Source organism: Canis lupus, chromosome 32, assembly GCF_011100685.1.
Source record: "Canis lupus familiaris isolate Mischka breed German Shepherd chromosome 32, alternate assembly UU_Cfam_GSD_1.0, whole genome shotgun sequence".
NCBI classification, from domain to species: Eukaryota; Metazoa; Chordata; class Mammalia; order Carnivora; family Canidae; genus Canis; species Canis lupus.
This window is the reverse complement of record NC_049253.1, coordinates 2,752,074-2,768,771: the sequence shown is the minus strand read 5'-3', so window position 1 is coordinate 2,768,771 and position 16,698 is coordinate 2,752,074. Positions and strand designations below refer to the sequence as shown.

At 34.6% G+C, this 16,698-nt stretch overlaps 1 long non-coding RNA gene across 2 annotated transcripts in view; it reads left to right on the top strand.

Annotated features, from left to right (window-relative positions):
- LOC102152310 overlaps positions 1 to 16,316 on the top strand; it is a 28,254-nt gene extending 11,938 nt beyond the window's left edge. The window contains exon 3 of one of the 2 annotated variants that reach the window (XR_005382597.1): positions 16,257 to 16,316. This is a non-coding gene — a long non-coding RNA (uncharacterized LOC102152310). Of the gene's footprint in view, positions 1 to 1,161; positions 8,221 to 16,256 lie in introns of those variants that run through there. The other variant, XR_005382598.1, reaches the window with a different exon arrangement.
- The last annotated feature ends 382 nt before the right edge of the window (positions 16,317 to 16,698 follow it).

Genomic DNA, 16,698 nt, shown 5'->3' with positions numbered 1-16,698 from the left:
ATGTATTTCTCCTAATATAAGCAATTGATTTTACAATAGAAATGTTATGGCAGGCTGAAATTATATTTCAACATAAATATTAACCAGTAATCCTTTGTTAAAATGTATTTTAGGAACTGGGAAGTAAAATGTATGGGAAATGGGAAAGGAACTGAGTTTAATTAACCAGCAAATTAGTCATTTCAAATATATAATTTAATAATTTCCAAATATGCAAAATGTCTAAACACAGGAAGATTAGACCACTATACCCATCTCTACCAAAGAAAAAGACTAAATGAAGTGGGCTCAAAATGTAGCATGAACAATTTAAGTAGGAAACATAACTATTGAGGGGTTTGGGCTGGGAGAAGTATGAAACTCTCTTCATAGGCTTTAGCAGAGGCTTCTCTTTATAAGTTACAGCTGGATCTCTTTATCTCAATGATTTCTTTCTTTTGGCTGTGGCTTCTAGACAATATTGAGAATCTCTTCATCAAGAGATAACACTTACTATGTAGTCATATGTGGAAATAGTCTCTTAAGGACCTGTTTCTTTTTATTGGCAACTTTACCACCTACTATAGACTATTACACAGAGTAACACACAATTACTGTTAGCTAATGAAGAAATCAATGAAGAAATCAATCCAAATAACGTGTTCTATAAAACATCAGGCCAAGGGAAGACAGAGTATCACAGTGGTTAACAACATGGTATCCGGAGTTGCAGTTAGGATTAAAATCCTGACTCCTCCATTTACCAGCTGTATGATCCCAGGCAAGTAATTTTATCTTGCTATGCCACACTTCCCTCATCTCTAAAATGGGATATCAATACTTAGGTAAAAATTAAATATTTACATTAGGATACTGAAAGGAAATAGTAAAGAAACAAATAGAATGAGTTAAATCAGTCACAGTGAACTTGTGAGAAATGTGTATTAAGACAAAAGCATTAAAATATATGGCATAATGATAGAAGATTCTAGCCAGTTTCATCATAATTATTTCACTTCTAACCAATTTCCCATCTGATCCTCAGCTTATCATTTGACATTTTACAACCTTGACTTTCTTTATATGTGGGAAAGAATCTACCTATTAGCTCACACTTTAAAGCTGCACTTATAGTATCTCTTATGTATCAATCATTTAAGCCCATTTTCATGTATTTTTCAGGTTTTTAAGAAAATTTTGCAGCATTTAAATACGGTATAAGGCGCAAAAGCAACACTTGGTAACAAGCTATCCATAAGAACCAAATCCTCAGAGACTCGTCAGATGTCCAGATAGTGATTTTTCTTCAGTGACAGCAAAACCCCCGGCTAAGCCACTGCATGTCTCTGGGGAAGGCAGTGTCTGGCAGGGATCTGACCGAAGGTTTGTCAGGAAGAGCAGATGGGCAGGAGGATGCTTCACAAGGAGGACTCCTCTGTGCTTTGCACACGTATCCATGTAGCATATCCTCACTACTACAATCAGACCAACATGATGGTGGTAGTGGCACATTCATACCTGAAGTGCAGCTTCCGTTCAAAGAACAGCTTCAGGAGTCAAATTATTACAAGGACTCATTAAATGTCTCTAACTCTCAGGAACATAGAAAATACAATTATCACTCTTTCCTTCTCTCCCTCAAAAAAAAGGTGAACCATGTGACATGGCTATGAAAATCCCAAAATAATCATTTGAAGGATATAGGTCACTTCAAATAACTCATCTATATCTTTTGAAAGATTTTCCTATAGCCAAAATATTGGAATGTACGCAGAGACACAGCAGGAATTACTAACAATATTGATAAGATTTTAAAATTATGAACCTTAAGAATGTTTATAATAGCAGCTAATAGCAGTTAATAAGGATCAAAGCAAGATATATACTAACCTACTGATTTGTTTTTGGTAACAATTTGTCATTTAAGTGACTGTTAGTAAATCTAAATTATGTAAAATTTTTGATGAATATCTTAGGATGGCAGAAATATGTCACAGTCAACTTATTTGCTTTGCTTCCAGGTAGACTTAACTATAACTTTTTATTGACTTATCATGATTACTTTCCACTAACTTATTTTTTACTATTTAAATTAAAAAATAGAATGAAATGAAAATCCCATAATAAAAATTACTTCCCATTTTGAGATTTATGTTCAGACATAAAATCTTTAATTTCCATCAAAAATACGTTAGTTAATTTTAGGAACTTATGACCACTATCTTCCTATCTTTTTCTTTTCAAGAATAAACTCTATTATAATCTGAGTAAAAATCTATATCAACTTATTGCTTCAGAATTTATTCTATTCCTACTATCAAGGTCAGCAAGACTGACTTTAGGCAATTCAGTTCAACATTCTCTGCTGAGCATAATTCAACTATGGATAAGGAGAAATCAACTATGATCTTAGAGAAAAGAAAATGTCAAGAAAAGGCTTTTGATTTCTTATGATAAAAATGTGCTTTAAAAAAAGTTTTAGTCTCCTTCCTTTATAGTTAACTCAGACTTAAATTTGTTATAGTCTTCTATTCAATTACTATAAGAATTTTTTCCCTTCAAATATTTCCTGCAAACCTATTTCTGAGTCCACTGCAACCACAGAGAAGGAATGACTAAAAGTTGCTGTTGAGTAAAAGAAAAGGGAAAAATAAGCATAGAATGACCACTGAACTTTTAATAGAGGCCAGGCACTCAGCTGAGTGTTTCTTTCCAAACCATATAAAAAAAAATCTCCATCTGTTTTAGAAAACATGGAGGTAAATTGCATGAAATTGAGAGGTTGAGACTAGGCAAGAGATAAAATAATAGGAAATGATCGATTACTCTTCCTTGTTAAGTAAACAACAACAAAGAAACCATCAAGGTCATCTCTTTATTTAAGGTTACATTTTATAATTGTACATTTATAAATTGTACATTTATAATTGGCATTTATTGGTACTCTCTTGATTATAAATTGCCTTATAAATTTGCTTTCTGAGAAACACAATCCTTGGAGAATGTATTTGTCTTTAAAAAACAAAAAAGCAAAAAAACAAAAAGATGGGAACACTGAAAATTGTCCTTCGGGAAACCATTAGAGCTCACAAGAAGGAAACAAGCAAATAGCCCCATCAACTGTCCATGTATATGTTGCTGTTCATCTTCCTAAGGGGGAAATATTTTTTAAGTGTTATATCAGAATCGAAGATGAAATCATTTTCAAATTCTGGGAAAATAAGAGTGTTTGCATAAATTGTTTGCGTATTTTTAATGAATGCATGTATTTCAGTACAATTATGCATCCTAACCTACTGCTACTTGGTGCTCCTTGCACACTTTGGAGATATCCTCATCACAGGTCTTGCAAGTGTTCTACAATCTAAATATAAAGGTTTCAAATAATTTTTGAATGGCAATCTTCAGCTGTATACACTAAGCACCCACAAGAAACCACACATCTCAGAACATTTGATAAATGATTATTGTTCTTGTATACAAAAATTTATTTTTAGTATCTCCTGACTTAACTTGTTGGGTCAACACTAAAATGTATTTGGCTCAACTTAGCTTTCATTTGAAGAAGTAACTTTAACTGAGTATCTTTTAAAAAAGACGAAAATTTGAAAGAGGGAGCATAAATTAGAGGAAAAAAAGGAAAGAAAAAAACAGAGATCCTCATACACATAATTAGGGAAACACGCTACACAAATATATACACAGATTTCAGTTTCTCTAGATATTATGATCCTTAAAATTTTTCATGTTTCTCTTTATCAGCAGTTAAAAAGGTAGATAATATCTAAAGAATATACAGATAAATAGTTTTAGATTTTAATTAGGTTAGAATCAACAAAAATAGCGTAAAAACTTTTATACCAAATAAATTCATTCATTATAAATGTTTTGGCTCCATATAGCCAAGATACTAATATTGGTTTTAGATGGCGAAATAAACAACTTGTGAACAAGAACTCCAGGGAACATATTTATGGGGAGGGGGGCAAAGAATTACGTAAAGTCACTCCTTTAATATTTGTCAATCTTAGAAAGTAAGAATAATGGCATGAACATGAAAATAGTATCTGGAGATATCTACTTCAAATGATCCTATATGTTTACAATTGAACACGCCCTCTCCAAATATTTCCCATTGATAGAAGATTTTAAAAAATAAAACAAAACATAGCTTCTTAAAAATAAGGTAACTCCTCGAGGAAGAAACAAGAGAAACCAAAGCAACGATAGGCTGAAGACAAAGGCCCATGGAAGTAACAAGCTTAGAGCAAGACGGCAACACTTTGCAATTTTGGCTGCCATGGGGGTGAGGAAATTGAAGCCGTCTGCATTCCAACTGGGAAGTAAATCTTGGTGCTCTGCTTAGAACTGCGGTTTTCCCTGGGTCTCCTCTGCTTGTAAAAGGACATCTAAGAAAAACTATTTGTTGCTCACACAGCCTGTGCTGTGGTTTTCAGCAGTAAGAGAGCATTGGAAGGTAGGAAAATACAGACATTACCTCCCAACTGAAAATTGAAACGAGTTGCAGGCAATTGCCTTCTGTGGTATCTGTGTCACCCACAAGGCACGGGTCCCATATTGCCAGATCCTGGAGGATGATGATGGGCTTCTATAAACTCACTGCAGGTGGCCCAGTTGTAGTACTGTGCCAGATGAGTTCTCTTTGCTAGAAAAGATAATTGTTTCAGGTACTTGATATGTGGCCATTGATCTGGAAAATATTCCTTTGCTTTCTCACAGAAAAGATCAGAAATAGTTGCAACAATAGACAAGAGTATATTTTGACAGTCTTTCTCCCAGATAATGCTAACTCTTCCACCCTCTGTCATAATATTGTCCAAAGGGGACTGAGGCAGTCAAATATGCCATAAAATATCACAATGCCCATGATACTAATAATATCCTATTAACTGGACCAATTAAGAAAGGAGCAACAAACATATTGGAGGCTTTGGTAAAACACATGCTACCTAAAGAATGGAAGATAAACTCTATGAAGACTCAAGTTGCTGCCACTTAGGTAAAACTTTTAAGGTTCTTGTGGTCAGAGACATGTCACAACTCCACCATGAAATAAAAGGCAAAGTTTTGGATCCCAAAGAAGAATCCAGAAAAGGAGGCCCAATAGGTGATCAGCTTCTTTGGGATCTGAAGACCATGCATTCTACATTTGGGAATAATGATCTGGCCCTTAGACTAAATCAATCACACAGAATGATGCCAGCTTTGAGTAGGCCCAGAGTAGGAAAGGATGTGCAGCTCATTGAGACTATAAAACAAATAGAACAGCTGCTTGACTCATTGTCCCAGGACTGTAAGTTGTTGGAGGTGTCGATGGTGAAAAAAAGAGTGTGAGGTATATGTCAAGCTCTTGGTTTCTGGAGCAATACTATATCTTCTGCAAGCGACAATTATGTACCTTTTAAAAAAACAGCTCCTAACATGCTACTGGAACCTGCAGAACATTCAAACATGGGTTCCATGTAATGCTGCATATGAAGTGTCCAATATGGGCTGGAATCTGACAGACTCACCAACTCAGAGATTTGGGCATGTCCAGAAGTAACTCATTATAAATTGGAAATGGTATATCTATTATTGAGCCCAAGATAAAGCGTAGGAGTAAACCTCATTATTTCATGGTCCATTTATTCTAGCAAGTTGTACCAGCAGTGCTCCATCAGATATTACACTTACAGCCTTGTGAGTTGGGATCCTTTATGACTAGCTGACAAAGGCAGAAAAATCAGAGTTTGCTCTGTGAATAAGTAAGTCAACTTGGGTTGTGTGCACCTACTGAAAATGCAGCTACACTACAGCCGTATTGCTAATGTCCTGAAAAATATTAAGAGAAATCTTCTCAATGTGCACTATATCTGCTCATCTACTTGGTGTGGAAAGAGAAGAATCCCAACATTAGAATATATACAGCCACAGTAATGGCAAAAGACCCAGCTGGTTGGACAAAGACCTGGAATATTTGAATAATGAGGCTAAAAAATTCTGGGCAAAAGGCATATGGATGGATATATGGGAGTGGACCCCAATGAGGAAGATCTTTGACTTACGTGTTAACATCCCCCAGGAAAGTTTGAACACAGAATAGACCCAATTCATCAATCAAGTAGAGAATAACTTGCTAATTGACTTTAGTCAACCACTGTCATCAGTCACCAGAGTACTGGCAAATGGGTGCATCAACTGAGTAGGCATGGGTCTGTCAGTATGGTCTCTCAGTCACCAAGGCTGATCCAGCTACTGATGATACCAAATGCCAGCAAGAAAGATCAAAGCTGAGCCTCCAATATGACACCAAAAACCTTACAAATTTCCTAAGCTCTGTGGAAAATGACTAGATCAGACCTCTTCAACCTTGGAAGGGGCAGTAATTAACATTCATTGGAATTGGCATATATTTTTCCCTTTTCCATTCACAGGATCTCACCCAGCAGAGTTCATGTTTGATCCAACACTATGTTACTAATTAGTATAGTGCAATGTCTGGGATCCAAGAGGAGGTTGTAGGAGTGGTCTCATCTCTTATCACCCTAAATTACCATTTTGGTGAATTTGCACTTCTTGCTGTGACTCTTAATTCTGTAGGTTTAAAAGTCTTAGATCTCAGAAAAGGGAGAATACTTCTACCAGATGACAGGAAAATATATTATTATATTTTAAACTACAGCTGCCACCCTGTTGCCATCATGAAGGATAATTGATACTTCAAATCTTTTTCTCAGAGTTTGCTTTTTAGGGAAACTGACCTGCTACCACTCCCTTCTCAGTGAGGCTTTCCTGACTACCTTATTTAAAATTATACCTCCGACATTTCCCATTCCTCTTTTCTGCTTAGCTTTTCTCTTTGATGCCATCTAATGAAGCTACTTATTATACATAGGTATATTGTTTATTAAAACATGCTGGGTAGAGAGTGTTACCCATTTTTTCATTCCTATGTCCCAACGTATCTGTTTCAGCTAACTGGCCACAGTAGTACCTCATACCAAACTAACCCAAAACTCAATGATTTCAAATAATACTTGCCACTCACAGTTATGCAGGTTGGTGAGGTGATCTATTTCATTCTACAAGTCTGCATCCCCCAGGGCAGTTACTAGATATGTCATCATTCAGAGTCTTTTGATTTGCTACTCTCTAGTAACATTCTTTGGTTTATGTTATCCCATCTATAATTTTTTATCCCCTGTAATATATATTTTATAGAAAGCATACTATTTTTTGTAAATTCACCAAATTGATGCCTCTAATTTTAACCTTTAACCAAAAAAAAAAAAAAGTGCTACCTTTGATCATACCTAAAATGTAAAATATGCAATATCATTTCCCAGAAGTTTTGTCTTTGTCTACTAGGCACCAAATACACTTCATGGATTTTTGAGAGAAGATCACAAGATTTCATTGTCAACTATTTTAGATCCATAGTTCCTATATTGTGATTTCAAGAAACTTTTGAAAGAAACCTTTAAGAATGCTTTTTCACTTTATTTCAATGCACAAAGATTTTATTTATGAACATTTTCATATATTTATATGCAAATAGTGTTTCTTTGATGTATCATTTTTGAAGGCAAAGCAGACATGTTTTGCCTCAGGCATTTCACTCGTATTATGAGCTTTATGAAAACAGACAATATATTGTAGGACTTTTAAAGAATTATTGTAAAGAACTACATGGTAAGCCCATTCCTGTTTACAGAATTCTGATGTAGAAAAGCACTTCCAAAAAAATACATTACTAGAAATTTAACGTGAAAGTTTTATGGACCAATAAATTTATTTTAATGTGTTCAAGATTGACATATACTTATTAAACAAAAGATATGGTGTGAAATATTTATAAAAGTAGTTTTCTTAAAAAACTGATTTGACTTTTATGAAAGAAGTAAAATTTAAGGCAATTAGAACATTTATATCCACATATATAGGCCATACATAAGATATCTACTTATATACATCAGTACACATATATGTACATACTTTATATGGGTTACATTTTGCAAATAAAGAAAAAATGTCTTGCTTTTCAAAGCTAATTTATTATCATCATGAAGTTGATACTCATTTTCCACAAGTTTGTATATAATTATGATGTGTCATTTTGATCAAAAATAAACATTACTTACTTACAAAGATAACGTTTATACTTTGTTCCTTATTAAAATTTGTGATTTTTACTTTAATTGGAATTATATAATTATCCTTATTCAATCTATTGAAGGCTTATTATAAAAATATAAATATATAACAAACATAATGTTTTCCAACAGGTTAGAACATACGGTAAGGAAAAAAAACACCAAAAGGACACCTAGGTGGCTCAGACAGTTAAGCAGCTGACTTTGGCTCAGGTCATGATCCTGGGGTCCTGGGATTAAGGTAGAGGGGGTCTCTGTGCTCAGGGGAACTGCTTCTGCTTCTCCCTCTCCTTCTGCCTCTGTCTCTCTCCCTATTCATGTTCTCTCTCTCTCAAATCAATACAGTCAAAAAAAAAAAGAAAAAGAAAAATCCACCAAAATACCAAGAAACATGTGGAAATTAAAATGATAGACGCAGTAATGGAATTGAATGGAAAAAAAAATCTGTGGAATCAGGATAATAACCCATCATGCTCACACAAGGGAGGTTTGATTCTATGGTATCAAAAATATTTAGGCAAATATCAGCAAAGAAAATATGTTTAAGAAGAATGAGAAAAGAAAGGAAGGCAGTGAAGAAAAACTATTCTGTAAAATGACAACTCTTTATTTTCCTAAAGCATTTAGCATATACACTGAAACCGAGAAACAAATATCTTAAATACATGTACATGATATGAGAGAGAGAGAGAGAGAGAGAAAGAAGGAAATGCCCTCGAACTTCAGAAATTACTCTTAGCCTCATCAATGAATGACATGGGCACATCTCCATAGATATGCTAGTAAAAATGCACACCATTTGATTTTCTGGTGTATAAAAGCAACTCATTGCCTAAAAAATTCTTTATTATGCAGTGTAATATTGGAAATATCGTGATAAAAAAGAGATTCTCCCTCAAATCCAAGATTTTAATAGTCCTAAAGTCAATATAAGTTAATATCTCGATAAAATGCATTATCTATGCAATTATGTATAAATTACATACTTTATATATACATACAAACCAAAAACACAAATATGCACTCACAACAATATACATTGTTCATAGGAGCATAGAGAAAGCCCAAATTCTCTGGTTATTAGCTTAAATTTGTTTCAAATAAAAATATTAAACTCTAGCATTTTAACATAGTTAAAATTTATTGTGGTATTAGAATTTTTCTATTTTGTAAATATCTACTTATTTGATTACCTTAGGTCAGGTTTTAAAACTACATAAATATTCACAGCTATATTTTTGTCATAATACTAAAATGATATATGAAATTGACTTAAGTTTGCAGACAGTCATGAAAAATGAATATATCTCAAGCCAGTATCTTGATATTTTAGATATAATTTTCCTGATTTTTTTGACATCACATAAATACAAATATCAATATTTACACATACCTATATGTGCATGTTTTATCCATTCATGTAAAGCATCATTAAAGTAACAGATTTTGGGGGGTGCCTGGGTGGCTCAGGCAGTTAAGCATCTGCCTTTGGCTCAAGATCCTGGGATTGAGCCCCATGTCTGGCTTCCCACTCAGTAGGGATCTGCTTTTCCCTCTGCCTTTCCTCTCACTTTAGCTCTCTTTCTCTCTCAAATAAATACATAAAATCTTTGAAATGACAGATTTTTTAAGGATATTAAATAATGCCATACAAGATGAGAATAAAATTGCATTGTGTGTATCTTTAAAGTTCTAAAGTATTTGAAAAGGATTATCATATTTTTAGCTAGTGATAGAAAAATTTCCAGATGGTAAAAATGTGAATGATAAAAATAGACAAATTGAAATTAGAACTGTGATGGATTAATTTCCTTTTGGTTGTCCTTATGTTGTTTGTATTCATGCCAAGTACATGAGCCAAGAGTCTCGAACAACACCCTTAGTAAAGGAAAGGAAGATTTCTAAAGTAGTTTCCAATAACATTTGCAGTTTGAAAGTCAATATAACTATCCACAGACACACAATCTTGGTTCCCTTGCCATGTTTGGTTTTCAAAATGCGTGCCTTAAATTTTTAAAGCCCTTCTCTCCACATGCTTTTGGATACACGTGCATATTAGATAAGTACTAGAAATAATGTGGTTAAATCGAGCTCTAGCTTGCCTGTGAAAACAAGTTTCCTCAATTGTCATATGAACAGGCAATCAAAACATTCCCGTAAAATACTCATAAAACAAAGTAGGCAGGAATTAAGAAAAGCATCATTCGACTAAATTGAAAGATGATTTTTCAATTGTCTCTTCTTTATAATCTAAAATTACTCTTTATCCATGAATGATAAGATTCCACAATAGCCCAAGAAAGTTACAAGTAATGTTCAGTATTTTTGGGTTTGAAAAAGCAACAGCAAAAGCTGATTTTTAATCTCCCCTACTAACTCCCCCAAGGAATGTCTTTTTGGCAGTTATTTAGCTAAAGACCACCTGTGGAAAAGGCTTGGCATGTGCTGGATCCATTTTTTCCTAGAGGAAAATAGCATGAAATATCATACTGACTATGTATGCAGTAAAATATAAATCAATGGAAATGTTCTGGTATTTGGAAGTCTTATGCAATCTAGCTGCAGAAAGTCTCTTCCTTGTATTCAGTATTTGTTGTTGACGACCATTTTATTCTAATATTTACCAAACATGTTTCAAAATGTCTACATATATGCCAAGACTAAAGGTTTTGTGATTAAATACCTGTGACTAATGCCAGAATGAACACACTAAGCTCATGTCTTTGGCATAGGGATCTTCAGACATACTGGTATGCTAATGAGCAACATGGGTTTCCAGAAGGGCATTACTGATTGTGATTGTTCCAATATGTTAGTTTAACTCTTACATCTGCTAGAGCCCTCTTGCCCTTCAGTTCCTAGGTGATTGCCACAAACTTTGAATTCACATTCTTTGGATTTTGAGTCTTTTGCCTACTACCGAATTTTGCAAACAACCTGAAGGATCTGAGATGGCTTGTAGAAAGGAAAACTTTTAAAGTCCTGAAGCTTATTTAATTTTATAAGCAGTTTCTAAGAAAAAGTCTTTTTATGCATTTGCAAAGGTACAAATACATAATAAAGAATAAAAATTAATATTCATATTCACCTGAGGGGAAAGAAGGAGGCACAACCAACAGGGCATACTTTTAAAGCTGATAAATCCCACTAACATCACAATAAACAGAAAAAAAATATTTTATTGTCTGAATCAATTTTATTATACTTTGATTATAACTATTAGCTATACACTTTTTTGCTAGTTTCTTTATGACAATTTTGTGATAACTTTTTGGTGGAGAAAAATCCTAGCATAGGTGATTAAAATTTGGTTTTTATTTTTGAAAATTCAGAAAAGTTACTTTCTTTTTTTATTTCTTTTTAGATTTTGTGGCACAATTTTTTCACTATATTTTAAAAATATTTTATTTAAATTCAATTTGACAACATATAGTATAACACCCAGTGCTCCTCCCATCAAGCGCCCTCCTTAGTACCCATCACCCAGTTTTTCCACCTCCTAACCCTCCTCCCCTTTGCTTGTTTCCCAGAGTCAGGAGTCTCTCATAGTTTATCTTCCTCTCTAATTTTTCCTCACTCAGTTTTCCCCCTTCCCTTATGATCTCTTTCACTATTTCTTAATTCCACATATGAATGAAATCATATGATAATTGTCTTTCTCCAACTGACTTATTTACTCAGCATAATACCCTCTAGCTCCATCCACATCAATGGATGCCAATGCCACTTGGGATTATATATTGAGGCCAGAGAATCTGCATTGATGAGATACCAAATTACAAATAGTGATAAAAATATCAATGTATTATTTTGTGGTCCCAGACACAGAATAGAATAAAAATGGGAACTTTAACCATCTTTGTCTATTTTCTGTAATCATAACAAATGTATTTGCAACTTATTTGCAAAATAAATAAATATTCCGAATACTCTGTCATTTAATGCTGATTTTTAGAGCTTGTAGAACATAATCTTTAATATCAAATGGCTTTGCTTGTCAATTGGTTATCTTATGTAAGTGTTCAAACTGGAATCTGATTGATGAAGACATGAATATTGAGTGCTTTTTTTTTTTTTTTTTTGTAAGTGAATCTTAAGGATTTTATTTGTCTGGTTTCCTTCTGTGTGTAAAGGGGAATAAATGAGGTTCTGCTGGATTCCTCACATTAATGAAATGTCTGTAAGAGCATTTCCCATTCACAGTTATAAATTTTAATTTAAATGTAATGCTGTGATTTTTTTTTTATTTATTTATTCATGAGAGACACAGAGAGTGAGAGAGAGAGAGAGGCAGAGACACAGGCTCCATGCGGGGAGCCCGACATGGGACTCGATCCCAGGTCTCCAGGATCAGGCCCTGGACTGAAGGCGGCACTAAACCGCTAAGCCATCCGGGCTGCCCAATGCTGTGATTTTTAGTTGATATTTAGAGTGTTTTTATTGATATTTACTCATGACACAAATGGGACTGGCCTGTATTTTTCCTTTTGATGGTTTCATTGCCAGGTTTGGTATCAGCGTAAAACATTTTCCATAAAAGTAATTTGCAAATTTTGTTTCTGAGACATGTTGATAAGCTTAAAACACATTGGAATTATCTAGACTACAGCATAAATAGAACTTTGGGCCTTGTTCTTGAATTTGTTTTGCTGGAGACAGGAGGTGATGCCAAATCTTTAATGAATCTGATTTCTAGATTGCTATATTGAGTTCATCTCTCCTGAAGTTAGTTTGATTAAGTTATATTTCTTTGAACCTATTTCTTTCATCCAGATTTCAAGTTTCAATAGAGAGGAGCAAATTATTCATGATAGTCTCTGGTCAAGAAAACAGAAACCACTCTAGGTATTCAAATAGAGAACATTTAATGCAGGGAATTGGTTATGCAAGTGATGGAAAAGCTGAATGGCTACACAGAAAACAGTAAGGAACTCCAAAGGAGCAATAGCAAGAAGCTGCTATCCTAGATGGACAGAGGAAACAGGTACTGTAACCAGAGCCCAGAAATCAGGGCTGTCAAGTGAGAACAAGAATTCAGTAGCTGAGGCCTCGGGGAACCTGAGACTATGAAAGGGACTGACTGCTTAGTGAGAGCTCGAATCACAGACAAGATATAGATGCTTCTAAGGCATTATCTAAATGTGGGAGTCAGAAAATATTCTGGGCTTTCCTTGGTGCTTTTCCTAGCCTATTCTCAGATAACAGAGAGCCTGGGAGCTGGGAAGATATATTTCCCACTGGAGAACTAGGAAATCCAGGGACTGGATCTGAGAGGAATCATGACATGAATTTTTAGTTTTCTTTGATACTTCCCCACTATCTTTTCTTAATTTACATATAAATATACATAATTTATGCTTCATATCATGTTTAGGATAAGCTAACTGATGATCTATTTTATTCCTTTTTTCAAAGATGCAGACACTGCCCATTTCTAGTAATATGGTGTACTAGATGCTGGAAAAGCTACTGCTTTAGAAATTTTGGATGCAATATCTGATTACATTATGCACATAGCTGCCAGCACAGCCTCAGCCAGCACCACTCTCCAAAAGTGTGGAGTATTTGATCCATAGAGAAGTCTACATAGGAACAAGGCAAAGGAGTTATGACAGTGGGCATGTTCCCATTGGATTCACTGCCCTTATCACACACAGACTGCACCGCTCAGGAGTTGCCAGCCTGATAGAGCAGACAAAAGTCCAGTGTGGAAAGGATACCCTGAGAGCTTGGGCCTACCCTCCAGGACCCTACATCAACACACATTTTATGTTGCTGCATCCCCAGCAGGTAGAATGCATGGAACTCGGAACCATGGGATAGATACAGACATTCATTCTTATCATAAACTCACATTGTCTTCTTGGGGAAATCTGTCCTTCTCCCATCAACTTTAGTCCCTATACATGGTATGTGCTATGTAAGTGTCCACTGTTATTTTTGTTTTATGTGAATAGTAAGTTATTGTTTGATACTGTATGAAGACAAATGCAGATGAGCTGTTTTTCATCATAGGCAAGAAAATGCTCTTGAATAAAAGGTCTGTATCCAAACCCCATAATATCATAAAATGTACATAATAACATGTAACGTTCAAAAATAGAATATACAGATGTATGTCTTTTAGTTACTGACCAAGCAGTTCACAAAAGGTCCATTTTTATCCTCTGCTTTGTCTTGAACATTTTTCTTGTCTCTCTAAATAAGAATTTCTAGCCCTAATCTCTTAAAAATCACCTAAATTATTTTTCAAGACTTTATCTTGATTTTTTTTAGAATTCCAGTCAACAGAACAATACTCTTACCATCTAAAACACATTTTGTTTGTGAATTATAATTTATTATGGAATTAGCAATGGTAATTTGGCAAGCAATTGTAGTTGCACAGATACAAGCACTCTTATCAGCCATACCAATACCATCAGGAGTTAAAGACAATATATATATTGAAATAGATTGCATAGTTCAAATAGCTATTGTTGTCTGTCTCTACTGGAGAATAGGAGAAGCTCTAAATATATAACTTGAATAAGGAGACACATTTTCAACAACATGACATGCTAAAAAATAGAATCTCAAAAACCCACCCAGAGTGGAAATGAACAAATAAATTGCCATAAGAATTATCTTTATCTTTATCAATGCTGATTATTACAGTGAAAGCTTTGTTCAAAAATAGAAAATATGTGGGAGGTTATAAAGGAAAATGTCTCACTAAATCTAAAGGCTGTATAGAGTTTATAAAAATTACAGCGATTGCTTAATATAAAGAGGAGGTGGAAGTGAGGAAGATGAAGAGGAAGAAGAAAAGAAACAGCAAAAGAACAGCAGCATCAAGAATAGCAACTTTTTGTTTCAAGGGACCACTGGCAAGTATCAGTGCCAATTTGAAAACATTACCCATTGCTTATCCCTTGACACAAGCAAAATTTCAGACATCTTTTTTTTTTTTTTTAAATTTCAGACATCTAAAAAATCCATATTTTAAATAAAAATACAATCTCAATTCTGGTGTGCATGAAAAGAGCCCACAGACTCTTGAGAAATGAGAATTTTAAAAAATGTAATTGGTCTTCTAGTAAGCTTACAATTATACCAGGACTTCTATCTAAGTAACTTCTTTGACATGTTCTGCATTAAGTATTTTACCCCTAGAAATCTATAACCCCAGATTAACCACGAGAAAATGTCAGGCACAAATTCTCAAAAAATACCTAACCCAGTACTCTTCAAAACTGTCAAGGTCATGAGAAATAAAGAAGGCTGAAAAACCATCCTAGACTGGAGGAGGCAAGGAGGAGACATTATGATTAAATACAATGTAATATCCTGGATTAGATCTTGGAACAGAAAAATATCCTAACTGGAAAAATCTGTAACATTAACAGCATTGCAGCGATGTTAACTTCTTAGTTTTGACAAATGAGTATGTAAAATACCATCATTCGGAAAAGCTAGGTGAAGTGTGTACAGGAACACTCCAGACTACCCTTCCAACTTCCTACAGGAAGGTCAAATATTTTTCCAAAATAATTTATGAAATACATATAGCACAGCAAACATTAAGTGGCTTTCTTTGTGACATATTTTTGAAGGTGCAAATGAGGGACTAGTTTGGAAAAGACACCCCTAGAGCTTGGGGCCCACCCTCCAGGACCCCTATATCAACACACATTGTATGTTGCTGTGTCCCCAGTTGGTAGAATGCATGAAACTGGGAACCACACGATAAATACAGACATTCTACTCTTATCATAAACTAACACTGTCTTCTCAGGGATATTTCTTTTAGGACTGGATAATACTGCCTTGCTTCATAAGGATTAAGACATATTTTTCATTCTGTTTTCTCTATAAACACTATTAGGGGGGTTACAAAGACATAATACATACATAAACACACATATCACATCTATTGAATATCAAAAATAAATAACATTTGTGCACAGGAATAGTAGATTTGGTTATCTTAAGTCCATCCTAAATTTCACTGAAACTGATAAGCTCTCATTAACAATGTTGTAAACAAGATAAATATTCCTCAAGTTTGTAAGACTTTTAAATTTTAAAACAATAAAATTTATATCTGCTAACCACTTCATTCACTGATTTTTTTTTTAGTCACAGAGAGAGAGAGAGGCAGAGACACAGACAGAGGGAGATGCAGGCTCCATACACCGGGAGCCCGACGTGGGACTCGATCCCGGGTCTACAGGATCACGCCCTGGGCCAAAGGCAGGCGCCAAACTGCTGCGCCACCCAGGGATCCCCCTTCATTCATTGATTTAACAAATATTTGATAAAAATGCATAAAATGTGCCTAACACTGTTCTAGACACTAGACACACACCAATAAGCAAAAAAGATACTCTCACTACAGAACTTACACACAGATATGGGAGAGAGGAAGTAAATAAGTTATGCAACAAATTTATAATATCAGGCAATGGTAAATACAATCAGGAAAAATATATTGGGGGAAGGGAGAAGAGCTATTTAGACACACAGCTGTTCAACGGAGATGACATTTGAGGAGATCGGAGTGAAGTAAACATAGAATGCT